The sequence below is a fragment of the Armigeres subalbatus genome, chromosome 3 (genome assembly GCF_024139115.2).
Source record: "Armigeres subalbatus isolate Guangzhou_Male chromosome 3, GZ_Asu_2, whole genome shotgun sequence".
NCBI classification, from domain to species: domain Eukaryota; kingdom Metazoa; phylum Arthropoda; class Insecta; order Diptera; family Culicidae; genus Armigeres; species Armigeres subalbatus.
The window spans coordinates 58,796,371-58,823,778 of NC_085141.1; the positions used below are offsets into that span (position 1 = coordinate 58,796,371).

The window sequence follows — 27,408 nt, forward strand, 5'->3', positions numbered from 1 at the left end:
CGGCAGTATGGGTCACTCGATTCAGCAATCTCGTTGTCGGACGTATTCTCAACAGCGACATTGTCGTCTTCGTTTCCTAGCCGCTGCTACCGCGGTAGACGGTGGACAAACCCCTATCAGTCCGATTTGCACGATTGATTATGGCATGGTGTGGCTCGTGATGGATTGGAGCCCATACGGTGCGAAAGAGCAAACGAGTTACCATAGGGTTCTAGTCCACCCCCGCGGAAAAGCTTCAGCAGTTGTGATTTGAATTCGAAAGCCGGCGCATATCGATGAGCGCTTGCGTGCGCGTTTTGCGTTGGCGGATAGAGAAAGACGAAAGTGACCGGTGGAAAATTGTAATCGCACGGGCTTTTCCTAACCGTTTGAGCTGTGTTGTTGTGACTAGTGAGCAATTTGGTCATTAAATTTGGGGTGATTTTAGTTGGATTGATTGGCGATGCGATTCCGACCGTTGCATGAGGTGCTCATTCGAATTGTTTCAATAGTGTGGTGACGCGTTGTTCGAGAATTGATAAGTAATGCTTCGATGTGTCTGTGTTAAACATAAAACTTTGCTTTATAAAAGGATACAACAAAAATGATAACTTATACAGTTCATCGATTTATCTGTTCAAGTATTGTATAGAGCAATTAATAGTTGTATGTTTTTTTAGATTCCTCTACATCAAGCCTTCTGAATAATAACAATTGAATAGAAGAATTATACTTTCCACTGTTTCCCATTCATAAGATTATATAACATCAGTGCCTATTTTTTAAACTCGTGATCAAATTTGAAACCTTGTTACACATAATACAAGTTGTATCTTATTATTACAGTGCGTGTGATACGGATAGGCTCAAGTATCAATTTATTGATGTGTGAATATTTATCATGTTATCACCTGAGTACTGCTGGCAGAATCAAGGACTGTGATGATTTGACTTAGATTCAGTAATCAAACGATAAATTATTATGGTATGGTGAAAAACCAAAGAGAAACTCGGTTCAAATGCAACGCAGGACTGTAGAAGTATTTGATTTCGTAAACTAAACTTGTTCTATGGATGTCAAGAACAGAAACGGTGTTTTCAAAAACATGCGCTGGGAAAGTGAAAGTGTTACCTAAAGCTTATCAGTTATCACTCATCAGAATATTAGATACCAAAAACATTGAAAAAAAGCTTCCCTCCAATTGGAAGATTTGTGTTTCTCCCCTTCATTACCTTTCTCATTATTACCTGACGGAAAGCGAAGAAGGAATGGATGGAGTATGGCATGGAAATATGAAATGGATATGATGGAAAAGGATGGAAAACAACAACCCCCTCGAAAACTTGAACTTTATGCAAAACGACGAAATCTCAGCAGATTTATTCTGCAAACATCTCTTACGAGAACATTGGGAAACCCGAATGTAATTCAGAACTTTTGTCTAAGCAGCAGTTCGATTGAGACACGATCGACTTTAAAAACAAACGGAAACAAATTTTGAAAGAATTGACCATGATTTGAACCACGTATGCAGGTGTGTCAGAAATATGTTTTTCGAACATACAAATACTACATAATGCTACGGGAAATTAGGGTGCTCAAGGAGCAAACTATCAAGCTAACGAGCGTAGACTTTGTTGTGTACTAATTCATATTAATGAAAAATACAGCTCCTAAAAAATTCAGACTGGTTGGTGGACGCTAATTGAATCATTTGTTTGAGAAACTGCATAAGTCCATTTTACACTATTTCGAGAAAACAACAAAAAAATGTTTTTGAACAAATTTGCACCGAATCTTTCGATTTCTTCGATACAGATCAATAGTTTTTGGCAAAACTCAACACCCTGGGGTACTTTCAGTGCAAAAAATGTAAGCAGTACTCCACAATTGCTCTTCAAAGTGCGTGTACATATGTAGTTTCTCAAACAAACGAAAAAATTTTCATTCATTCCTGAACAAAAAAATTTTTTTTTCGTATTTTTTGCCAGAATACGTATTTTTGGACTAGGATTCAGAATATATAAAAACCTCATTTTGGCCAAAAATGTTACATATTTAGTTTCTCAAACAAACGGTTCAATTGGTCCCTCAAAGAACCTGAAGCAATGAAGAAGAGGTCACCCTCCATACAGCGTCGAGCACGCTGCACGCTTCAAGGACCAATTTTCACAGCTTGAAAATCCTGCTGATTTGATAAACGTGTGCGTTTTCATAGGAGGAGTTCATGTTGAAGAATGGTTTCTACCACCGTTTGCCCCATCTCCGAGCAGTGACCTAAGACTTATTGATGATTAGGAACTTTTAGTCTTACCACCCGGAAGCTGCTAGAGCATCTCAGAAAAAGCTTGAAAACCACTTATGGTACATAAGTGAGGAATTCATTAGCCGTCTGTGTTTGACACTGAACTTTCGTTTGAAAAAAGGGAGAAGATTATTGAAGCTTTTAGAACAAGACAGGACATTGATGATTCAAACAAAAAAACGAAACATTGCAAAACGGAGCACTTCGCTCGATGGGCTGGCTCACAAACACAGTGGAATTTTCCAAAATATTGGATATTAGAATGAGCTTTTTTGACCAACCAGCGAATAAGTGGAGCATAAATCTTGAATATCAAAATGGTCATAAAATTATAATCAATCTTGAGGTGGTGAATGATCACGCGGAGCGAGGCACAGTGGCGGGCCCTCATACAAATCCCGGACAAAACCTGAGATTGCGTTCAAAACTTCATCACAGAGTAATTTTGAAACGTTGAATTCATTTTGAGGTTAAAATGGTTATCCGACATACTTTATGTTATCCAAGGGCTTCGCCAAGCCCAGGCACTAGGACCTAGAACAAAGAAAGCGACCTCATTCTAACATTGCACACGTCAATTTCCCGCGTTGGCGCAGCTATGCGCAATGCATCACACTAATCACCGGAAAGTAGACAAAAAATAGATTTTAATACATGAACCGGTGCCAGCGAAAGTGGTACATGTTACATTGAGTAAATTTTCCAGGAGACGCATTTTCCCAAAAAAAATCGAATAATAAATTCATATTTGCAATTTTTTGTATCAACTGTACCAACTCTTTTTGTGTACTGTACCAACCAATCATTCTAAACGGCAGAAAACTATTTTGAAATTTAAAATAGGATTAATATCTGTTGTGAAAGCAGTCATGTTGCCGAATTTTCTTTTAAATAAGCTGATTTTAGTGGGTGGAACTGTATATGTACCACTTCTTCTGGCAACGAAATGGCCATTGTGATATATACCAGAAAATAAAATGTGCATATCTCCAGATTTCGTTGCCAAAAATCACTTTTTCGTTATTCCCTTACTAGATCTTTGCAAATAGACGGAGTAGCAACCATTGATATGTACAGTCAGTCTAAGCTAAGCTAAGCTAAGCTACTAGATCTTTGCAAATAGAATCCGTTCGTGTAAAAAACTCAAAATTGACAAAAATTGTTTATGTACCACTTTCGCTGGCCCCGGTTCACATAATACCAGATCAAGCACCAATAGTGTAGGTAGTGGGGTTTTAATGAGATTTATCATAATTATACACTTATACGATGGTTTCAGTTGATGCGTCGTGCTTTAAATATCATGTTAAATGCAACTTATCTTAAGATTTCGCTTGAAAAACTATTGAAAACAATGATTTTCCTTAACAAAATTGACTCCCTTGTACCTATAGTGGTGCAACTGTACCAATAGTGGCGAGTCTCATAAGAAACCAATGGATAGCACCACTATGGGAACCAAAATTAATTTTTACCGCCACTAAAGGAACAGTGTACCCATAGTGGTGCAAGCAATATTTGGTAATTGTTGATGTTAAATGACATCTATCTAATTTTTATTAGCAAATTTATTAGTTTATCTATTGACTAAGATATCAAAGCTGTAAATTTCCCATAATTATCAATTTTTTTAAAACATTTTGTTTTGTGGATCTACTAATACCTCCACTATTGGTACCCTTACCCTACAATATATACAATCAAAACATTTTGGAACTAGCTCATTCAATATATATGTTAAATTAAAAAAAAATATGGGCTTCACGAAAACCACGAATTTTTTTTGAGGTTTTGTCCGGCTTTCCGTCTCTGTGCGAGGTATTAAGCTCATACAAGGCATGTGAGTAAAAAGAAAACGATTTCCAGGATTGGCTACAAAACGCAGAAGACTTTCTAAAGAAGCTACTTATGAAACAAAAGGCAACTCTACGCAAGTTCGTTGGAAATACCGAGTAAATGCAACTACCGTCGTCGGGGTTGACAATGGACCACTGTTTGAACTATAGAGATTGCTCGTAGACTAGATTTAATGTATCTGAGGGAAATAAAACTAAATTATAATTGACCTTTTGACCGATTTTGTTATCCGACCTTCATAGTGTGGGTAAGAGCGCTGACCCATCCATGATGGTGCGTATATTCTTTTAATTTTTTTGATAAATCTCACAAAAAATGCTAATCACGTCATGCCAAAATTTGTATTAACAAAAAAGTTCCCATTGGCGTAAATAAGGTGAGCCAGCCCCACCCCAGACTTTTTCCCCCCCAGAAAATTTAGAAAAATAATACCAACTTAATTCATTTTAATTTCATTTACATATTTCATACATATTTCTAAATTTTGATTTTGAATTCTATAAAAAATATTTTTTGCGCGTTGAATTATATCACATCTATGACCATTTGTTCAGCAAAGCATCGAAATTGTTGTTGCAAAATGTGAAGTCCAAGTAGGGTAACCAAATTGAGTTGGACCCCTGGCAACATTTTCTCGATTTCTAAACTAAAATCAATGCCGCTGCTAATTCCGTCGCTGGCATCAAAAAAAAAATTATTCTGCATTTGTTTACTAGTTTCCTTTTCGAATAAACCGATATTTGAATGAAATTTTAATGGGATCAGTTTGTTCAGGCGCGTTACAATGCGCTTCTCTTCAAATCTTGGTTTGTAAACGCATTCGGTAAAAATCTAAGAATCTATACACAATAAGTTCATGCCGAAATTCTAAATTGAAAACGCATTTATTTTATAATTAATGCATGGCAATGGAAAGATAAGACTATGCATTGGATCATTCGACCAACGGAACATGAAAATTCGATTAAATTGGGAGTGTCCAAAATGTGTACATTTGAAGGGCTTCTCAGAAAGTTGCAATTTTGGGACATTAATCAACAATTGATGCTCATTTCAAATTATTCTTTTATACATACGATTTCCATCAATGGTATAGTGTGATTTCCGTTTGTTTCAACTTGCCCTTAGATAGATACAAGCCGTTATTCGTAAGCATTTTCTTTAAGGGTCCAATATCGACATTTACGCGTACCCTTCCGGCTTTAGCTACCTTCTGGATACTGGGTTCGCCGAAGAGCTGGGCGAGCTCGTGGTTCATTCTTCGTCGCCATACATTTTCTTCTTGCACACCGCCGAAGATGGTCCTAAGCACCCGTCTCTCGAATACTCCAAGTGCTTGCAAGTCCTCCTCGAGCATTGTCCATGTTTCATGTCCGTAGAGGACAACCGGTCTTATTAGCGTCTTGTACATGACACATTTGGTGCGGTGGTGAATCTTTTTTGACCGCAGTTTCTTCTGGAGCCCGTAGTAGGCCCGACTTCCACAGATGATGCGCCTTCGTATTTCATGACTAACATTGTTATTAGCCGTTAGCAAGGATCCGAGGTAGACGAATTCCTCGACCACCTCGAAGATATCCCCGTCTATCGTAACACTGCTTTCCAGTCGGGCCCTGTCGTGCTCGGTTCCTTCCACAAGCATGTACTTTGTCTTTGACGCATTCAACTTTTGTTGCTTCACGTTTCAGGCAGGGTGTACACTGTACAGTTTTGCCACCTTTGCAATGCCCATGTCATCCGCGAAACAAATAAATTGACTGGATCTGTTGAAAATCGTACCACGGCTGTTACCTCCGGCTCTCCGCATGACACCTTCTAGCGCAGTGGTGAACAACAGGTACGAAAGTCCATCACCTTGTCTTAGTCCCCGGCGCGATTCTAACGAACTGGAGTGCTCGCCCGAAATCTTCACACAGTTTTTGCACACCATCCACCGTTGCTTTGATCAGTCTGGCAAGCTTCCCAGGGAAGCTTTCCTCTTCCATAATTTTCCACAGCTCTACGCGGTCTATACTGTCGTATGCCGCCTTGAAATCAACGAACATATGATGAGTTGGGACCTGGTATTCACGGCGTTTTTGGAAGATTTGCCGTACAGTAAAGATCTAGTCCGTTGTCGAGCGGCCGTCAACGAAGCCAGCTTGATAACTTCCCACGAACTCATTCACTAATGGTGACAGACGACGGCTGATCTAGAATATCACTTTGTAGGTGGCATTTAGAATGGTGATCACTCGAAAGTTCTCACACTCTAGCTTGTCGCCTTTCTTGTAGATGAGGCATATAACCCCTTCCTCCCACTCCTCCGGTAGCTGTTCAGTTTCCCAGATTCTGACTATCAATTTGTGCAGGCAAGTGGCTAGCTTTTCCGGGCCCATCTTGATGAGCTCAGCTCCGATACCATCCTTACCTGCTGCTTTATGTGTCTTTAGCTGTTGGATGGCATCCTTAACTTCCCTCAAGGTGGGGGCTGGTTGGCTTCCATCGTCCGCTGAACTGACGTGGTCATCTCCTCCGCTGCCTTGACTTTCACTGCCTGTACTCTCAACGCCATTCAAATGTTCCTAGTAGTGCTGCTTCCACCTTTCGATCACCACACGTTCGTCCGTCAAGATGCTCCCATCCTTACATTTCGGCTCGCGACACGAAGCCTTTGCGGGATGCGGCACAGCTGTTCCATCTCCTCGCACTCCGCTTCTTCCAGGCGGCGTTTCTTCTCCTGAAAAAGGCGGGTCTACTGTCTCCGCTTCCGTCTATAACGTTCCACGTTCTGCCGAGTACCTTGCTGCAGTGCGACCACCCGCGCTGCATCCTTCTCCTCCAGAATCTGTCTGCACTCTTCGTCGAACCAATCGTTCCGTCGATTTCGTCCCACATACCCGACGTTGTTCTCCGCTGCGTCGTTAATGGCTACTTTAACTGTATTCCAGCAGTCCTCAAGAGGGGCCCCATCGAGCTCACCCTCTTCCGGCAACGCTGCCTCGAGATGCTGCACGTATGCAGTGGCGACATCAGGTTGCTTCAGTCGCTCTAGGTCGTACCGCGGCCGCGGCCTGTTCTTCTGATTGTACCAAATTCGAAAACATAATTGTTTAAAGTTATAAACATTCCTATTCTATTTGACTAGTGATTTGCTTCAGAAAGACTGAAGCAGTTTAGAACTACGTCAAAATGAGCACATGTACACAAATCCAGTCAATAAAATTTCAAGAAACGATCATTCTTTAGAAAACTTTTGAGGTATGCTGCAAAACATTTGATCAAATTCCCAAAAAGGTTTATGTTTTCGCTACTCAACATTATTCTGCCTCAGAAAGATATCCCTTTTTTGACCTTACAGTCAAAGAACTTATAGCTGAACAGATATAAATACTGTTGATTAAGAAAGAACATAACTTTGAAAACTGTTTGAATTATGTCAAGTGAAATGGATTCTGAAAATGCGTAATCATAAAAATAAAACTATGACCGGAATTTCGGAGAAATTCACGTAGAATTTCTACAAGATATCTAAGAATTACCTTCTAAATGCCTGATGGCATCCTTCCATTCAATACTTTAATCCTTTCTCGATCTCTAAATTTTCTCAAAATCCCCAAACATCTTTTCAGAATTTTTAAACTAAAGAATCTTTGTTACAATGACAGAAAAATCTACAAAGCATTCGAATTCGATGAAATTTTAGGACAAAACATTCGCATCAAGCATTGAAAAAAATCAGATCATGATTAAAAATCGTCTAATTTCATGCCAACTTGATGCTCTACTGCGGTCTAATCGATGATGCTTTCTAGATCGTTGAAATTTGGCGTTCGTTGATTTAAAGTTTAAAGATCTTCATCGCTCACCAATGGGAGACAACGGAGCGAGACAAATTACTTGGCAACATAACAATGAGTGTTGTTACGGCACGCCGTTAGAAAAATCTTTTCAGACATTAGGAAAATTTAGTCCGCTATGAGAATAGAACTCTGATACACTGCATCGGAGGCTTTCATACTTTCTCTCCTCCATCCCAGCAACTTGAAAGCAGAGTGAATAAAGCAGAACACCTGATGTGTTTTGATGTTTTAGTTTTCTAGACCATCATTTGAAGAGGGCATAACAGTCAAAAATTTATTCCTTCCATTCCAAAGAATCAGAAGGAATACATTTTGGCTGTTACGCCCTTTTCAAATGTTGATCTAATTTTATTCTAGTAGAGCAAGCGTAACGCAAAGGCTCAAGTCGTAGCTTCCATGGATACCATACCCAGTTTGGCTTGGCGAACTCTGTTGCTCGTTGTTTACGCAGCAACGATTGCTCATAATCGTTATTCACGGTGCCCCGGTAGACCGTTATTATAAAATAAAAATGTCCATCAAAACCAAGTACAGGGCTCGATTCCTGTGGTAATTCTGCACCTCTGGACCAATTTTTAAAAAAATCCCTAGGAGGAATCTCAAGAAATCTTGATTTGAAGTTTTTAGTTAAGAAATTTCAAAAGAATCCATATAAGAATCCAAAAATATCACCAAAAACCCTGATTAATCCACCTAGATAGATGTCCTACAATTCTTCTCGAACCTGCCAGTCGGAAGTAACTACCAGCTTTGCCGGGTTGCTGTCCGGCATTCTTGAAATATACCCTGCCCATCGTACCCTTCCAGCTTTAGCTACCTTCTGGGTACTGGGCGAGCTCTTGTTTCAAACTTCATCGCCACACACCATTCTCTTGCACAACGCCAAAGATGGCCCTAAGCACGCGTTGCCGTTATTAGAACTATAAATATTTACAACTGACTTATCTTACCAAAATGACTTAAGTATGTTTTTGTATGGCTAACTTGCTCGGGTTTAGTATAAGTGTTGCTTTCAATGTTTAATAGAATGAAAAGTAGAAATAACTTTTAGTGTTTATGTTCATAATGGAGAGAAGTAAGACCAGAGTTCGTGCAGAATAATAGTAGTTAGAAGCTGTTATACTCGATCACATCACTTATTAACCGATCTTTGCTGCCAAATCTCGTCAAAGCTCTTATCAACGGACTAGAAAAAGCATGTTTGATATGTAAGCCAAAACCTATTCCGGTACCTCTACAGAACTCAGAAACATGGTAATTCAAGATATGGTACTTTGACGTGAATGGAAGCTGCGGCTTTTTCCAGCTGCAAGCAAAGCCATCAATTGCTTCCTCAAAACCATGCTCGAGTTTCAAAGAGCTGCATCTTGCGTACACTTTTTTGAAACCATTCAGAAACTGCTGATTGAAATATTAATTAGAAAATTGATAATGTTTAAGCAGCGTAATGCCGTAATCCGAAAGATCGGGATTCTAGTGAACTCTATGCAATTTGTTGATGCCTCATCTTCTGCTTCTCGAGCAACTTTAAAAGCGTATTAACAATTCCGAACTAGATGTGTAGTGACGGAGATAAGCAAAGGTTTTTTTTGTTTCTTTATTAAAGTGTTTTTAAAAGTTCAAAAATTGAATATTTCATCTTCGTCGTAGCCGAAAACCCAAAAGAATATGCACAAAGCTTGTAATTTTTTTTTTCTTTCTCTTGTACATTTTTCCTGATGTTTTCCTTGGTTCTCGAGATCTCATTCTATATGCCGAGCTCACTCTTGAAAATCGTAGCTTTTCCTTCCCGCCATCTTTGGAGTCATTACCAGTCCGATGATCCTTTTGCGGGGAAATCTCAGAATATAATAAAACTCCGTCAATTCAATTGTTACAGCATCTGACGAAGATCCAACCTGTTATATGATGCTAAACAACTACACTACTTTAAACAAATATTTAAGCTGTTGGTTTTTTTCATCAATTTTTTCCATACTCCAATCTTTACTTCTGATGCTCGAATACATTTGTGAATACAATAAAAAAAATACAAACTTTAATCTGAATGGCATTCAACAAAGAATCTGCAGCCTGCACGTGAATTCATGAATGGTTCTGAACGAGAGGTAGCATTCTTGAAAATAGACGGCTTCAAGCCATACAAAAAACATATCTAAGTCAGTTTGGTGAGCTTAATCAGTTGTAAAAAATTATAATTGTAATAAAGGCAACAAATGCAAACTGGTTGAAAACAACTTGGACCACTTTTTGGACGGCTTTGAAGGTATTGTGGGGATATTATTGAATTAAAATATAGATTCTTTTGAAATTTCTTAATCAAATACTTCAAATCAAGATTTCTCGAGATTCCTCCTAGGGATTTTTTTAAAAATTGGTCCAGAGGTGCAGAATTACCACTGGAATCGAGCCCTGTACTTGGTTTTGATGGACATTTTTATTTTATAATAACGGTCTACCGGGGCACCGTGTTATTTGGTAGCCATCTGCGCAAGAATGTTGGTTCACTCACTGGCGTAGGATGCTACGATTGAATTAAATCAATGCCCGTCCGCTTTGCTCACACTTTCAATGCCTGATTCACATTCACAACGGAGATTGCATTATTAAAGACATATTTTTTATAATCCTCACAAGATCCACAAATCTTGTTCAATTTAAATTTTTGGCGATTTTCCATTTTCCAAACATTCCGAGATAAATTAAGAGTTAGTATCATATTTAAAAGGATCATCAGATATCTCTTTTGTGTCTGCCTGGTGTTTCATTAGAATGTTATATTTTTTGGATAACGAAAACTATTTTAGATTTATAAACCACTTCGTATCAGTAAACATTTCTTTTGCAGACCAATTCAGATGAATTTGGTTGATTCTCGAATCTAACAGTCTCTTTGATTTTTGCAAAAAAAATCTCTTGCCCCAACAAACCATTTTAGCTGAATTAGCTTGTTTTCTAGCTGAAGAAGACTATTTTTGGTTGAATTAGAGCGCTTCAAATGTTTGTTAGGTTACCTATTCAGACAATAATATTTTTTAAATTAGGGAAATTTAATTTATAACATTTGTTCATCGGTATTAAAGTATCTCAAAACATTTTTGAATGTTATTCTCAGTATTCCCATACATATAGGAAATGCATGAATATGTATATTGATTATGACGTAATTCCATGGAATTTATTCCACATCTAAAGTGTTTCAAAAAATTTCAAGCTGAATTAGAAAATTTTATGCATTAAGTAATCATGAAAATGGTTGGAAAATTTCAGAAATACACTCATATCGAACTCCATTTATTGAAAGTGCGAAAAGGACTCTTCAATCACAAACATTCATCTACATTTAGTGATATGGAGAACACAAGTTAACACAGGCATAGCGTTTTGAAGCAATGTAGGTATTTTTCGCGAATATCGTAATGTTGGTTCCAGGACGAAAGAGCGATAAACATAGTCAAACAATTTCTATTGCAACCCATCCGCGCAGTGCCTTACATCGACCTAGAAAAATACATCCCGCCTACTGGGGCCATGACCCCCCTAGACCGAGACTCTAGTTACATTAGAGCAGCGTGCTCGACGTTGTATGAGAGTGACCTCTTATTCTATTGACCACTTAGCGCCCACCTACCGGTCTGAATATTTCAGGGGTTTCCTTTTTCATTAATACGAACATTTGCCTGCTACGATAGCTTAATATTTCGTACTTTTACAAAATAAGGGACGGCCAGCACTGCACAGGAAGATGCGGTTTATGACAGACAAATCTTGAACAACGAGTTCTTCCCATTAGTACAACAGACTACTGTTCAAAATTGGCAAATGAATTGGTCTCTCATGAACTTGGACGGTGGCTATTTTCCATAGTTCCTAAAGTTTCTGCACGAGCGTGGAGGGGAGGACTTAAGTCGAGGCGTGATGTCGACACTTATGTCCAATTCATGCACCACGAAGCTATGATCCCTGACGAACTATAGTTTGAGGTCAACGCTACGTCACAGCGTACACGAAATAACCCAAGTAACTAAAATTCCTTCAAAAGTACTTTTTTCCCTTAATCAGCTTGACTGAGCTGATTACGCGAAATAAGTAGACAAATATATTAAGCTCGTTTAGTGGAATGTATTTAACCGTCTAAGACGAATTAAGTACTGTCCATTTAATTCCACCAGTTAATTTTTCGTTATCTTTGCAGATACGTATTTCGACCACAACTGTGTGGTCGTCTTCAGTGTCTTGTACTTGACTCGACTTGAAGAAAACAATCGCAACTTACACTATTTATACTACGCTAGGTACCTAATCTAATCTTATTTGCCTACTTTATTTACCTATACAGTAAATTACTTTATTGTTTAGGTAGAAACTTGAAGAGCCAAGAGCTGCCATTTCCCTGATCCTTATTCAACAGCGCTGTTTGTACCTGTCGGTGGATTTCAGGTACAAACAGCGCTGTTGAATAAGGATCAGGGAAATGGCAGCTCTTGGCTCTTCAAGTTTCTACCTAAACAAAAAAGTAATTTACTGTATAGGTAAATAAAGTAGGCAAATAAGATTAGATTAGGTACCTAGCGTAGTATAAATAGTGTAAGTTGCGATTGTTTTCTTCAAGTCGAGTCAAGTACAAGACACTGAAGACGACCACACAGTTGTGGTCGAAATACGTATCTGCAAAGATAACGAAAAATTAACTGGTGGAATTAAATGGACAGTACTTAATTCGTCTTAGACGGTCGAAATAAGTACTTTTAAAGGAACTGTTTGTTACTTGGGAACATACCCGGATGAGCAGCTGAAATAACCTCAACCTAAATCCCCATTCCGTCCATCTTGAATTAAGTAATGGTCTATGTGCTTTTTCAACTAAATATTAATGATTAGATGATTTAAGTTATGTATAAATTATCGTACTTGAGATTTGCGACTCGGCGAAGTGTCACACACGACTGAGCCTTTCAAATGAATGAACTGAGTCAGAAAAGAAGTTTTTAATGTGGCTCGGCATCGTTTTACGCTAGGGTCTTTATTACGCAGTTTCTTCATTCACGCCTTAAGCGCGATTTGACATTAAGGAATGAAAAATAAATTTTCAAGAAATCTAGAAGAAACAGTTTTTGAATAAGAATTCTAGGATGAAGAATTTTGCAAAGTCCTGAATGGGTGAATCGCCCGAACTCCTGGGGGTGATTCTCCCCTGAATTACTGAGGGAGAATTTTCCCAAAATTCATTAAGAAATAATCCACCAGAATCCCTGATGGAGGAATTCGTCCGAGTACCTAAAGTGGGAAGAAAAATTCCCCAGATTTCTTTGAGAAAAAAAAATCCCAGAATAATTCGAGAAGATTCTCCAGATTTGTTTGGAAAGTCATTATTACGCATTGCAAGAAAAATTTGGAACCCTGGAAAATCCAAAACGCCTTCGATAAATATTTTCTAGGCTAGTGCAGAGTCTATTATATATAGAGTTGCGCAAAGAGTGAAGCCAAATCTACCTATTGAACTGTCAAACCGCCTACCTATCGAGCAAAGTAAACAAATGCTTGTTGGTGAGGCGGAAGTATTGTTATCGCCTAATGATTATTATGGCGAAATTAAACACATGAATTGAAATGTATTAGATTTGATTTACAAACAGCTTCAAAAAACATCAATACATTCCCCAATAAAGTAGCAACAAGAAACTCACGTGTTTGCACTCTATGGGTGACTAGGTTATCGAATTAAAAAGCTTTAGAAGTGAACGCTCCCGTGAAGTCACTTGAAGGGTTGAACAAAAGTGAAAGTTGGCAACAGAATAATAAGAGCATCATTCAGAATGAGTGTAAGAAGATCCTCTTTGCGTAACTCTATATAATAGACTCTGGGCTAGTGATCAAAGCAGTTAATGCTAGATTTGCGATGTTATGTTTATGTTTATAATTATGACATTCAGAGGCGCATCCACGTTCCGAGTCGTGGGTAGGACAAATAGGAAATACCAATTTGGGAAACAGTTCTGGAAAAAGAGTTCCTAGCCTCTTCAAGATAAGCTTCGAAGCCTCTTGAATGGAGGCTTCCAAGCCTCTTAAAGGGAGGCTTCCAAGCCTGTTAAAGGGAGGCCTCCGAGCCTTTTTGAAGCCGGCTTTCGAGCCCTGAAAAGGGGACTTCAGAGCCTCTTAATAGGAGGCTTCTGATCCTCTTGAGAAAAGGCTTCCGAGCCTCTTGAAGGGAGGCTTCAGAGTCTATTGAAAGCAGATTTCGAGCCTCTTTAAAGGCTTCTAAGTATCTTGAAAGTACATTTCTAAGCTACTGAACCTCTTGAAAGTAGTCTCCAAGCTTTATGAAAAAGGCTCCGGAGCCTCTTGAAGGGGCTTCCCAGTCTCTTGAAAGGAGGCTTCCGAGAAGCGTAGAACGATTCTTCTAATACTCTTGCAACGAAGCAACTGTACTTTTCGAAAAAAAACATCCATACCTCTCAAATGGAGACTTTCGTACCATCAGACTCTAGATTTTAGTTCAGAAGCGAATAGATTGATTGCATTGAAGTTTTTTTTTAAATTCGTTCATTCAACGTTTTGTCCTTTTGATCTTTTTATCGCCCTTTATACACTGTGCTCGTTTTGGAGGGCAGGATTCAATAGGCTTTGATTTACTAATCGTCATGCATATTATGTACAAGACTTGCAATAAAAAAAATCACAATTATCAAACTTTATCAATAAGTTTAATTGGAATTGTAATATAGTCGACTCTCTACATCACGATGTTCTATTTCTTGATGTCTCTCCCTATGTCGATGGTTTTATCGGTCCCTTCAATCTACATACATTTGGGCTTTCTACATCTCGCAAACTTCTCTATCTCGATATTGCCTGATTTTCTCAAAATTGCACGCGGCGTACCCTTCGGGAAAGGTACCGCCGCGCTTTCCGCACCCCGTTTACTTGATTCTTATGGGTGAATAGCATTGCGGTGTATCGTTTGGCGCGGCCGTACCTTTCGACAGTCATTCGCCGCGTGAAGTTTTGTGCAAGTACCCATTTGGGAACATTACAAACGCCGCGCAGTGTATCATATCCAGAAAATCTGACAATATCTTCTGGTCATATTTTGTTCAGGATTCTCACTTCCTATGTCGATATGTTCGAATTTCTAGACTACTAGATCAGTTTTTGACAATAACAAACACAACAAAAACAAGAGATGACATTTGTTTTGTTATCGTTTTTCATTGCAACGAGCTTTTATCGATCTAGTACCTCTTTCAATTTTCCTTCCTCTCCTTATATCGATGGTCCTTTCATTATCGAGATGTGGAGATGCGACTGTAGAGCCGCCACTACTCATTCTTGTCCGAGGTACCCCCTGAGGCCAGCGAAGGTACCCCCAGGGGTACATGTACCTCAGGTTGAGAACCGCTGATATAGATTACCGAGACTTTCAGCCCGAGGCTGACTCGTCTCGAAGAATCTGTTTTCGGAGCTCAGAACCCTTTAAGAGCGGTCTTCGGTATGTTTCTGGTTCCTCAGATTTCAATAGACCTTTTGAGGTTTGAAGAAGACTTTTTCCGTGGGCTTTGAATAATCCATTCAATCGTGCTTAATCATAAAGTCTAAAATATTTAATTAATCGCATTTGCAGATTTCAGCAACTTCTATTTCACCTCTGTAAAACATAGACATCTTTGAGCGCTTTAGGGATTTTAAAGTGCCTGAAGTCCTAAACAACAATCAATCAGTAGTCTATTGCTTTAGGATACCAAAAACATCTATGATTATTGTTTGGACTCTGATTAACTTCAAAATCATCTTCTGCTAACACACAAATTCTTGCCATCCAATGACTTCATATGTTCTTACCAGAATCATGCGTAGGACAATGCTTTGACTGTCCCACTCAGGAAAATTCATGCGTAGGACATGTCCTACCTGTCCCACCCACTCCCGGCGCCATTGATGACATACCTAGAAAATATACAGAAAACACATAGGGTAAGACACCCAGTTTTCACCCTTACCCCAGTTTTCGCCCACCATTTTTAAAATCTTCATTTCTCGAATACTAGTTTCTGGGAACAGTTGAAGTTCTAATTTTTCCATACAATTATAATAAAACTTGAGCTTCAACTGTTTCCAACAACTAGTTTTTGAGAAATAAAGATTTAAAAATTGGTGGCTTGATTGCGATTTCCGGGTGTCTTACCCTAATTCAATGGAATTTTGAAAAGCTTTGAAATTGTGTGTGTCTCAGGGGTCAGCAGAAACACTGAAATTTGTGGCGAGATTTGACTGCGGGCTCTGGTAACCTCTTGCAAGGTGTTTCTGTATGTATCTGACAACTGGTTCATCTAAAGCGATAGCACGGTGTGTTTGTCCGAAGAGGCTATTTGCAAAAAATCAATATCTCTAAAACACTTACTACACGAAAGTATAGGTTTTCCTCTTTCACGTAGGTGCATTTTTAAAATGGTCTAGGGGGTCATTTTTCCATATATTTTTGGGCTATTGGCTATCGTTTGAGATTTCTATGGAGTTTGCACCAAAAATAGTGAAAGAAAATAAAAATTATTCTAGATCCCCCGATAGAATATTTTAGTTTACCCACTAAATGAAAGAGGAGATTATATATACTTTCACGTGGTGGGTGTTTCAGAGATACTGATTTTTGAAAAATAATATTTCCCTATATACACACCGTGATAGTGTTTCGCTCAGAAAATTTCCACATTTTGATAAACATCTAACATTTCAGCCAGGCAAAACGCCCTAGGAAGACTAAGTTACAATGTACTACGCGTCTTCACGCACTGTCAATACCAGAGTGCTGATTCGCCGACGCGTGGTGTGTTGTTCCCTAAATACCGCCAATTAGAAGACGTATTGCCTCATGAATACAGCGAAAATCGCCACTTTTTTGAAATGTGAATATTATTATTAATATCATTGAGAATTTCTACAATTTGTAGATGGCATCAGTTAGCTATATTGTTTAACTATTGCATGAGATTAAAATACCCATGAAAATCGTTACAGCTAAGATATTAAAGCAGTTTTTGCTTAGCTAGGGCATTTGCCCCTCCTTCCCCTACCCAATTTTTAAGTTTTCTTTCCATTCAAAAGGATTTTTGATTTTACGCGGTTTTTCACACTTATTTTAGAATTAACGCGGGTTTTACACATTTTTGCACGAAGAATGTATCCCCGCGTAATAAAAACCTGGGTGTATGCAACTGCAGCTTAAGATGGGTGTGCCGAAACGCAATAGCAGGTCAAGAGTACCTGCCGACACATAATCATAATTTGTTTTCAAGTTCCAATCTACATGATTGATAACATATTTTGAATTAAATTAGCTGTAGATATCTTAAATAGTATGATATGATGTCAATTTAATTACTTATTTTGTTATCGATAACCAACATCGAAATTAGTTCTCAATTTGCTATCATCGAAAGCAGAAATAGTTCATCGATTTAATATCACAGTGAGATAGTTTTTGATATAGTATTCGTTAAAATGGGCAAAACACCGACTTTTGACTAACCTTTGATTACTTTGATAATCGACGATTTTATTATATTAAAACAAGCTATCGATTTTCTCTCAAGCTGCCATCTCAATAATTATTTTGCTTCGAACGATCCACTTTTTTGCCCTCTCCACTTTCGGATCACTCAACCCAAGTTTCCGGATTTTGAAAATAATCGTGGCTGGCAATCCAGAAAAATCCCTCTCGCAATTCAACAATTAAAAAAAAATGATATTTTTTAAAGTGGCTTCTGGAAAACGTTGATATTTCTGACCACCCATATTTTAATAGCGAAATGAAAAAAAACGGGTCCAATAAATTAAATCGTAGAGCATAAATCATACAGATCATTTATCGGTTCCATATGGAATTGCTGAATTTGTGTTTTGTTCCATATCATTCTTTTAGGTTCAAAGATTGAGATTAAATATGTTATTCCACCACCGTAATGCTAATTCTATGCCATTATGCATTTGTAAATCATGTATCTAGTATAAAAGGGACCTTCCTTAGCTTGCGGTAAGAAGCATGGCTACTTGGTAGGACCACGTTACAGGTGGCTGGGATTCATTTCCGGTCTGATCTAGGAAATTTTCTGGTGGAAGTTTTATCGACTTCCCAGGGAATGCAAGTGTTATCGTGCTACATGATGAATACGAAACATGTTAATTTGGCTAGATAAGAAATACGACAATAGGTACGAGAAATCGAGAAAACTTTCTCTTCAAAACAGATTATAAGATCAAGCCACTAAGTTCGATTAAGTAGCCTTTTTTCAATGAAAATTCCTTAAACTTGTCGGCTTATATTTCATTTTGTTTCGCATATCGCTTTAATTCACTTGATACACATTTTTAATCAAATTTGTGAAATTCATAACTGTGTAGTTAGAGTTGTGTAATTTGTTTGATGACATCAGACATTACAGTGCATGTTGTGCTATGATGGCTCGACCTTCACTCATGTCAAAGAGAAATGTTCGATTTTTCTAGTTAGTATATTTCTTCTTAAGCGTTTTTTTGGATTTAGTATGCAACAGCTATAATTTGCAAGGATTAAAGATCACAAGAAAAACCAGCAAAGCTACCAAAATATTCCCACACCTACGTCTCAGACTTTTGTTGCTTCCAAAAAGATTAGCATTGAATTAAGATATGGAAATCCTTTAATAATACCACGGCCATTCGCATGACCACTGTCGTAGTTACTGATATCAATGTTAGGGATGATTTAAATATGATGTAAATTTCTCTTCAAATCTTCCTTAACTCTTGGTCGCCTATTGTAGATACAGCATGTTACACAAGTGGTTCTATTCTCTCCTAAAAATTTTGGACGTCAATTTTGAATGTCCCCATATCAGTCTCGGTAAGCAACACGTTCGCGTGCCGTGTCAATCGATCATCATCGAGGTGACACAATGGGCGACGTGGTTTCTTAGTTTAAAATAGACAGATTGTGATTTTTCCAATAGACTAATTCTCTATAAGGTTAAAAATACCAATCGATTTGATTCATCATGTTTTAACAATATAAAGACTGATGTTTCCCAACACTAAGGGTGGATAAACTGTTTGTTCTGTTTGTGTCAGTTTTAAAAGATTATGCGGTGCACTTGCAGTAGCGATTAGGAAACTCTGACTGTTGGATGTGACATCATTTGCACCCACATTGAATCGTCTTTTACTTCTTGGTATCAACAGCGGTCGATGGACTTATCACTGGTCACGTCGATAACGACTATGATGAAAAAATAAATGCAACTGAAATTCCAACGCATTGTCACCAACGATGAATGTAATAAGGTGGTACTTGGATCTGTTTCATACCAACAATAGTTGTTCGTGACAGAATCTCTATTCTTTTCTAGTCACACTCACAGATAATGGACATCCAAGCTAGAATGGCAGATATAAGAAAATGAGGATTAAGCATTTTGAAAATCGGTTACAACATTGGTTCAAACATTCTTCTGGCATAATGTGGACCATTTGAACACAACACGTCCTTAATAACTTTGATAATATTTAGTAACAATCCTAGAATCCTTTGTACATTTGGTGTACGAGAAAATCGTATCTTCCAAAAGCCGTCAATTTCTGATTAATCCCCCTCGCGTCATTGCTACCTTGCTCGTGCATTATAAAAATAGTATTTTGACCATAACTTTTGAGCCCATAGCCCGATCCTATCCATTTAAATAGAAAGCAATAGAACAGGATTCCCTGTCCAATGCAACATGTTACGATCAAATCGGTAATGGATTAATGCTACAAAATTGAGTTAGACCTTTTACGCGTTTTTTTATAATAAATTGTATTTTTGTTATAAATTATTAGCCTATAGTCCAAGCCAGTCAATTCTGAATAAGAAACAATTGGTAACGTTGTTGAAAATTAATCCGATCCGGCCCTTCCGTTTCGGGGTTATTGACAAAACATTTTTTCCCAGGGTCCCCCATGGAAAAAATCAAATTCTAGAAGAAGAAAATCACGGAAAATGCTGCAATGTGTTAAAATGAACACTGTACTGTTGGTACTGTTGGTGTGTAGCAGCAACATTCGTGGTTAGTATTTTCATTTTCGAACTATTTCAAGCGTATCGTTGCTGGACGGCGTTAAGCTATGAAGTAGTACTTTCAATTAGCACCTAGTATCACACCCCGTTCGGATATTACATCAAAGCAAAGTGACAATTATGCCGGATAATCGTTCTCTACTGATGCATGGTGGAATCGTAAGTTTGTCTCCATATGACAGAAAAAAACTGTTTATGTTAATACTCTACAAAGTTTTGATTCAATATGCGCTAGAAAGCACAAATAGTAGGTGTGTGCATATTTGAATATCATAGGACCGTTGTTCGACGCTTACCTGTAAGATATGAAGCTCAAAAGCAGACCATGCTAAAGATGGCCGGGTTAATTGCACGATATCCGATTGTCGTTTTGGGATTGGCCATTAAATGAAAAGTATTTCGTAAATGTCGATAGCTCATTTATGATCTCATTTATTTGGACTACTGATTAGAGATCAGATAACGTTCCTAAATGGCGGTTATGTCGTGAGCTATAGTCGGCTAAGCTGTCCACATTTCTTTGCTAAACATGCCCATATGTGAAAATCACATGCAATCGCAATTTCTAACACATCCGGTGGATGATTCTAGTTTTAATTGATTTCAATAAGGTGGAAAACCGCAGTTGATCTTCAAGAACCGTTGCAAGATACTCTGGACAATTTGTCTACTTGGGCTTTAAAGCTGGGTATCACATTCTCTCCGGAGAAAACTGAGATGGTTGTCTTTTCAAAAAACATAAGCCGGAAAAGTTTCCGCTCCAACTGATGGGTAAGGCAATCACTCATAGTCATGTCTTCTAAATACCTCGGGGTCTGGTTCGACTCGAAATGCATCTTCGGGAAGCACATTGTGTAGACACAAAAATGCCAGAAAAGAATGAACTTCGTGCGAACGATAACGGGAACTTGGTGGGGAGCGCATCCCGAAGATCTTATCACGTTGCGTTGTACCGAACAACCATTCTGTCGGTTCTCGAACACGGTAGTTGCTGCTTCCAGTCCGCGACTAAAACACACATGCTGAAGCTTCAACGGATTCAGTACCGCTGTCTCCGTATCGCGTTGGGTTGTATGAATTCGACTCATATGATGAGTCTGGAAGTACTTGCGGGAGTACTGCCTCTGACAGATCGTTTCGCGGAATTATCGCTCCGGTTCTTCATACGTTGCGAGGTTCTAAATCCATTGGTCATTGACAACTTCGAGAATCTGCTCGAACAAAACCCTCAATCTCGATTCAAGAGTATTTACCACTGGTGTATGACGCTGTAGGTAAGCCCATCTTCGGTTGGCACCTATCTTGCTAAATTCTTAGGCTGATCCCATACTGGGAGAGAAGAGAAGCGATTAGAAGAGTTGAGAGGGAAGAGAAGCGTCCGCGTGAAAGCTACCTCAATGAGCGATGTATGGAAATCGCTTATACCTGTCATAGTGGAAGCGATGAGAAGAGGCGAGAAGCGGTAGCCAAAGAGGTGAAGCAGTTCATAGAGTGCTTTGCCGCGCGAGATCGCAAAGGATCACTTCTGTATGTTTGTTGATTTGAGTTTACCCTCGTTCGCAGTTTGGTGAAATGGCTGTGGGTTAAAAGTATTGCGGGAGAGGAAAGCAACATTGTTTATTTTGTTAATTTGGTTAATGAAAACATTAAAATATGTATGGTTTTAGCTACATGTACGGAGCAAATCTGATGTATTTCATAGTAGCGGTACTCATTAAAATTGGGAATATTCTGGTACAGTCCATACATTTAGAAACACTTTGAAACAAAAAGCACGTATTTTGCTGTTACCACAGACAAATGGATGTAGAACTTGTTATTTTAACATCGTACTCGTATTTAGGATTAGTTTTAAATGATAGATTTTTCACCACGCATCTGTAATGCGCATTTGAACCGAAAGAAATTGTTGTGTTCAAACGCTTTGATGTTTGATTTTACACTGGAGTCGGTTTTTACACGGGAGATACGTACCGTGTATCTTAAAAAGCGCGTTAAATTGCGAAAAACTAGATAACCGCAGAAAAAACAACTTCAACGAAAATCGGGTTTGCGCAATTTTTGCTTATGTCCGCATATTAAAACTTCGGGAACAATCCGATAGATAAGGAAATTGTTGTCCCAATGTTTTGCCGACTTTTGGTGGGAAATGGTTTCCCTTTTTTCTGCGGATTTTTGGGATTTGCGTTTGTTTACTCCGTCTTTCAAAAAGGTTGCCGAGACAAAACGATTTTTGTGGAAGTTGTTTTCATGATGTACGTATCTCTCAACTTCAGTGTATAGAAATGTTGTGTATAGAAAGTGTATAGAAAGAGGAATATCCATAAATTACGTAACGCTGAAGGGGGGGAGGGGTATTGTCGGCGAAGTGTGACGATCCATACAAAATTTTCAGATATTTGTTAAAAAAGGTGTGACGTAGGGGGGGGGGGTTGAAAATTTTCCGTTACGTAATTAATGGATCTTCCATAGGAGCAAACGTAAAATAGGAATAAAACATGGCCCAAAAAGTTTTACCATAGCTGCGCTCTACGTCTGTTTGTATGTGGTTTTGAAATTCTTTTTAAAATCGGTTTTCAATTGCGACATTCTATAAATCTACCCAACACTCTTCTCTTTGTACTAAATGTGCTTGGAGAAGCCAAATATTCTACATCTACCATGTATTACACTTGTATTTATTTGTTGCGAGATCAACACTCTGAAAAACGCTTTCAGTATGTCATGGCTCGCTTTGATCGCCGCTTCACTTCGCTTTGCTTATCTCCAACCTCTTCGCTTCGCTTCTCTTCGCTCCCAGTATGTCATCAGCCTTAGACTCTTACAGTTTCTCTGTTACTTTTGATCTGTCCATGAAGCAGGAGGTGGAATAGGTCTGGAATACCAGACCTCCTTCGTGCGGAGGTCATACTTCCTTTATTTGCAAGCATATACGGGTACGCCAGCAAGAAGAGAAGCTTTTTCACAGACGGGCCAAAAATGGATGACGCCACTGGTTTCGGTGTTTTCAACGTTTTTCATAGCGCCTACTTTAAGCTCAAAGAGCCTAGTTCCGTGTATACTGCTGAGCTAGCAGCTATACACTATTCACTCTAGCAAATCGTATCCCTACCTCCTGATAACTTTTTTCACAGACAGTCTAAGTTCCTTGGAGGCTGTATGGTCAATGAAACCGGTTAAGCACTCAGCGTATCTTTTGAATGGGATACGGAAAGCTTTGAGTGCCTTATCACAACGGTCTTATACAATCACTCTGGCTTCGCATAGTAATTACTTAAATACCCTGAAATCCTTTCCTTTCCTACTGTATTATTGTATTCCCTAACCTCGACCAAACCGCGAGTCTTTCGGTTCCCCAAAACTAACACTATGTATAAGAATAAAGAAATGTATTGTTAAACTTGATTTCGGCTCCGTAACGCCTCACGGCAAATGAGCCTTCCAAATAAACGAAAGATTAAAAAAAAAATTAATTAATAAACAAATGAACCAATGAATAAATGAATAAATGAATAAATGAATAAATGAATAAATGAATAAATGAATAAATGTATAAATGAATAAATGAATAAATGAATAAATGAATAAATGAATAAATGAATAAATGAATAAATGAATAAATGAATAAATGAATAAATGAATAAATGAATAAATGAATAAATGAATAAATGAAAAAATGAATAAATGAATAAATGAATAAATGAATGAATGAATAAAAATAAAAAATCTCCATCCTAAGCGATGTCCAGCTATCGCTTTAACCTGTTGCCGGGTTACATTTCGGTCGACTAATTTTATTTCTTTATTGAGGCTTCGCCGCCATGAGCCTCTTGGTCTGCCTCTGCTGCGATGTCCCGCTGGGTTCCAGTCTAATGCTTGTTCACAGATTTTGCTTCCGCCCCTACGGAGAGTGTGGTCGACCCAGCCCCACTTCCGATCCCGAATTTCTGTTGCTATCTGCCTCTGGTGACAACGACGATGGAGATCGTTGTTTAAGATCCAGTTGTGAGGTTTTCTTCTTCTTCTTTTTATTGGCATTACATCTCCATACTGGGACAGAGCCGCCTCGCAGCTTAGTGTTCATTAAGCGCTTCCACAGTTATTAACTGCGAGGTTTCTAAGCCAAGTTACCATTTTTGCATTTGTATATCATGAGGCTAACACGATGATACTTTTATGCCCAGGGAAGTCGAGACAATTCCCAATCAGTAAATTGCCTAGACCGGCACCGGTAATCGAACCCAGCCACCCAGCTTTGTAGCCACGCGTCTTACCGCACGGTAAAGGAGGACCCCTATGAGCCCCTGTGAGGTCACCAGGTCCGAATTATATACCGCAGGCATCTGTAGATGAACACCTGCAGCCACTGAGTGCTCTTCACTGATACACACCATGTTTCGCTAGTTAGCACAGATTTCACGTTAGAGTTGAAAATTCGTATTTTGGTGCGTTCACTTATCTGCCTGTTTTTCCAGATATTTCTTAAACTAGCAAAGGCAGCTCTTGCTTTCTTGATCCGTGCGCCTATGTCGATCTTGGTACCGCCGTAACGCCCTTTGGCTCCCAAGATATTGGGAGCTTTCAACATTCTCCACTGGTTGCCCGGCTACTGTGAAACTGGAAAGGGTTACCGTGTTCACATCCAACGATTTGTTCTTGTTGACGTTGATGACTAAACCTGCTGAAGAGGAGCGCTCAGCAAGGTCGTTGAGCTTACTCTGCATATCAGAGTGCCGGTGAGCGAGGAGTGCAACGTCTTCAGCCAATTCGGTTCCCGGTCAATCGCACCTACCAGATTCTCGTCGATAATGATGAGGAACAGTAACGGTGATAGAATACATCCTTGCCTCACACCAGCTACGACCCGGATAGGGTCGGACAGGACCCCATTGTGCAGCACTCTACACGAAAAGGCCTCGTACTGTGCTTCGATGAGGCCGATGATTTTCTCAGGAACCCCCTTGCGTCTCAGGGCGCCCCACATATTCTAGTGATTGCGACGGTCGAAAGCTTTTTCGTAGTCAATGAATGCCAAGTAAAGGGACACTTGGAATTCGTTGACCTGCTCCAGAATGACGCGGAGCGTGACAATATGGTCCACACAGGATCTTCCGGCACGGAATCCGGCTTGCTGCCGCCGGAGAGTCGCATCGATCTTCTCCTGAATCCGGGCTAGGATAACTTTGCATAGATCTTTGAGAACGGTACACAGCAACATAATGCCTCGCCAGTTATCGCATACAGTCAGGTCACCCTTTTTGGGCACCTTCACTAAGATACCTTGCATCCATTCGGCCGGGAAAGTTGTGGTGTCCCAGATATTACGAAATAAACTATGCAATAGTTGAGCGAATGTCATGGGGTCAGCTTTTAGCATCTCGGCTGATATGCGATCGACCCCTGGGGCTTTATTCGATTTCATGCTTTGAATGGCTGTTTGAATTTCTAGCAGTGATGGAGCTTCGGTATTGACGCGTGTTATACGTCGGATCCTAGGCAGATCAGACCGAGTTACTGGTGGCCTGGCGGACACTTGAAAAAGTTGTTCGTGGTGCTCGAACCAGCGTTTCAGCTGGTCAGATGGGTCGGTCAATAACTGATCATTCGCGTCTATCACAGGCATCGTTGCATTTATCTTCGCCACGCTTAAGCGTCGTGAGATATCGTAGAGGAGGCGAATGTCCCTGCTGCACCTCTTCCACGCTGCCATCTTCCGGAATATCTGCAGCACGCGTCTCTAGTTCTTCAACGAAGAATCGTTTCACCGTGGCATTTTCCAGTCGGCGTGTGTTGAACCGTCGTCCAACTCTCACCTCCTGCCGATGAATCCGCGTAATGCGCAGGCGTGTTTCGCCGATGAGGAGGTGATGATCAGACTCGATATCGGCACTACGTTTATTCCGTACAATAACGCTCCGTTTCCATTTTCGGCTGATGCAGATGTGGTCGATTTGATTTTCTGTAAAACCGTCACAGGAGACCCACGAGACCTTGTAAACCGGTCGATGAGGGAAGAGCGATCCCCCGATCACCATGTAGTTATTACCACAAAATTCTGCGAACAGCTCTCCGTTTTCGCTCATTTCTCCGAGACCATGGCGTCCCATAATGCTCTCATGGTTCGAGTTGTCGGATTCGATCTTCGCATTGAAGTCGTCCATAGTGGTTTTGATATCACTCTTCGGAATTATATCTACGACGGCATTTAGTTGGCTATAGAAGTTCTCTTTGTTTTGCAGATCGACAGCATCGGTTAGCGCATAACATTGGATGATACTAAGGTTTCGGACCCGTGTTCTAAATCTGGCAACGATTATCCTTTCACTTAAAGGTTCCCACTTCATAAGCGCGCCTGAGCGCTTAGTAGGAAGCCAACTCCGCGATGCCGGGGAGCGTGTTCACCTCGTAAACCAGAGTATAGCAGAACTTGTCCCGACGGCGTTCTGTGTTCTCCAAAGTTTGGCCAACGGACTTCACTCAGTTCCAGGATCTCAAGCTTCATGCGGCGTGCCTGCCAGGAATTAAGATTATTTTTTGGATGCAAGCGTTGGAATAAGTGATCCCTTTCTCGGAAGTAGTTCTGCCGTTTCGTTTGTTCGTCCTTCCGAAAAATGTCGACCATCAGTCTAAATCTATCAGAACATCGATCTACTCTATCTATGTTAAAAAATACATCAAATAACCCTTTCCCTTTCACAGTTCCAAATTATGCTAAATGTCCCAGACCCGTTCTGATTGATGAATGCCACTTCTCCGGCATTAGCTAAGCTCTTCAAGAAGGGCCCGGAGCTGGCTACTGATAGTCAGAATCTGGGAAACAGAGCAACTACCGGAGGAGTAGTAGGAAGGGATCATATGCCACCACAATGCCCATCTACAAAAAAGCTGGAGTGTAAGAAGTGTTGAGCGATCACCATCCATGGACCATGCTCGAGGAGGACTTGCAAGCCCTCGGAGTATTAGAGAGACGGGTGCTTATGACCATCTTTGGCGGTGTGCACGAGGGCGGTGTGTGTCGGCGAATGCCAACTGTACGGCGAACCCAGTTTTGCAATTCTGGAGGACATTCATCAAATTGTCACAGAATTAACAGAACACAAAATCAATGGATGGATTCTGCAACGATTGATACAATTCATTATGGACAAATGTTAGTGGACAACTGACCAAAAAATATTACATAGATACTTTGTGAAGGTTTATTCGATCGAAACATCTCGCATCCAGAGTAAATACGTTTTGCTCCCATGTCGTGTTTCGGAATCACTTTGGGTTACTCATTCACTGTAAATGCTAGGGCCATATTCCCGGTGTTTATGGGGCATCATTGCGCCTCTCC

The 27,408-nt window shown here is 39.6% G+C and overlaps 1 protein-coding gene across 2 annotated transcripts in view; it reads left to right on the top strand.

Annotated features, from left to right (window-relative positions):
• The first annotated feature begins 235 nt into the window (after positions 1–235).
• The window catches only part of LOC134226416 (myogenesis-regulating glycosidase), a 76,483-nt gene continuing 49,310 nt past the window's right edge, over positions 236–27,408 (top strand). For both annotated transcript variants that reach the window (XM_062707184.1, XM_062707186.1), the window contains exon 1: positions 236–390. The gene's annotated coding sequence lies outside the window, so the exon portion shown is untranslated. The remainder of the gene's footprint in view (positions 391–27,408) is intronic.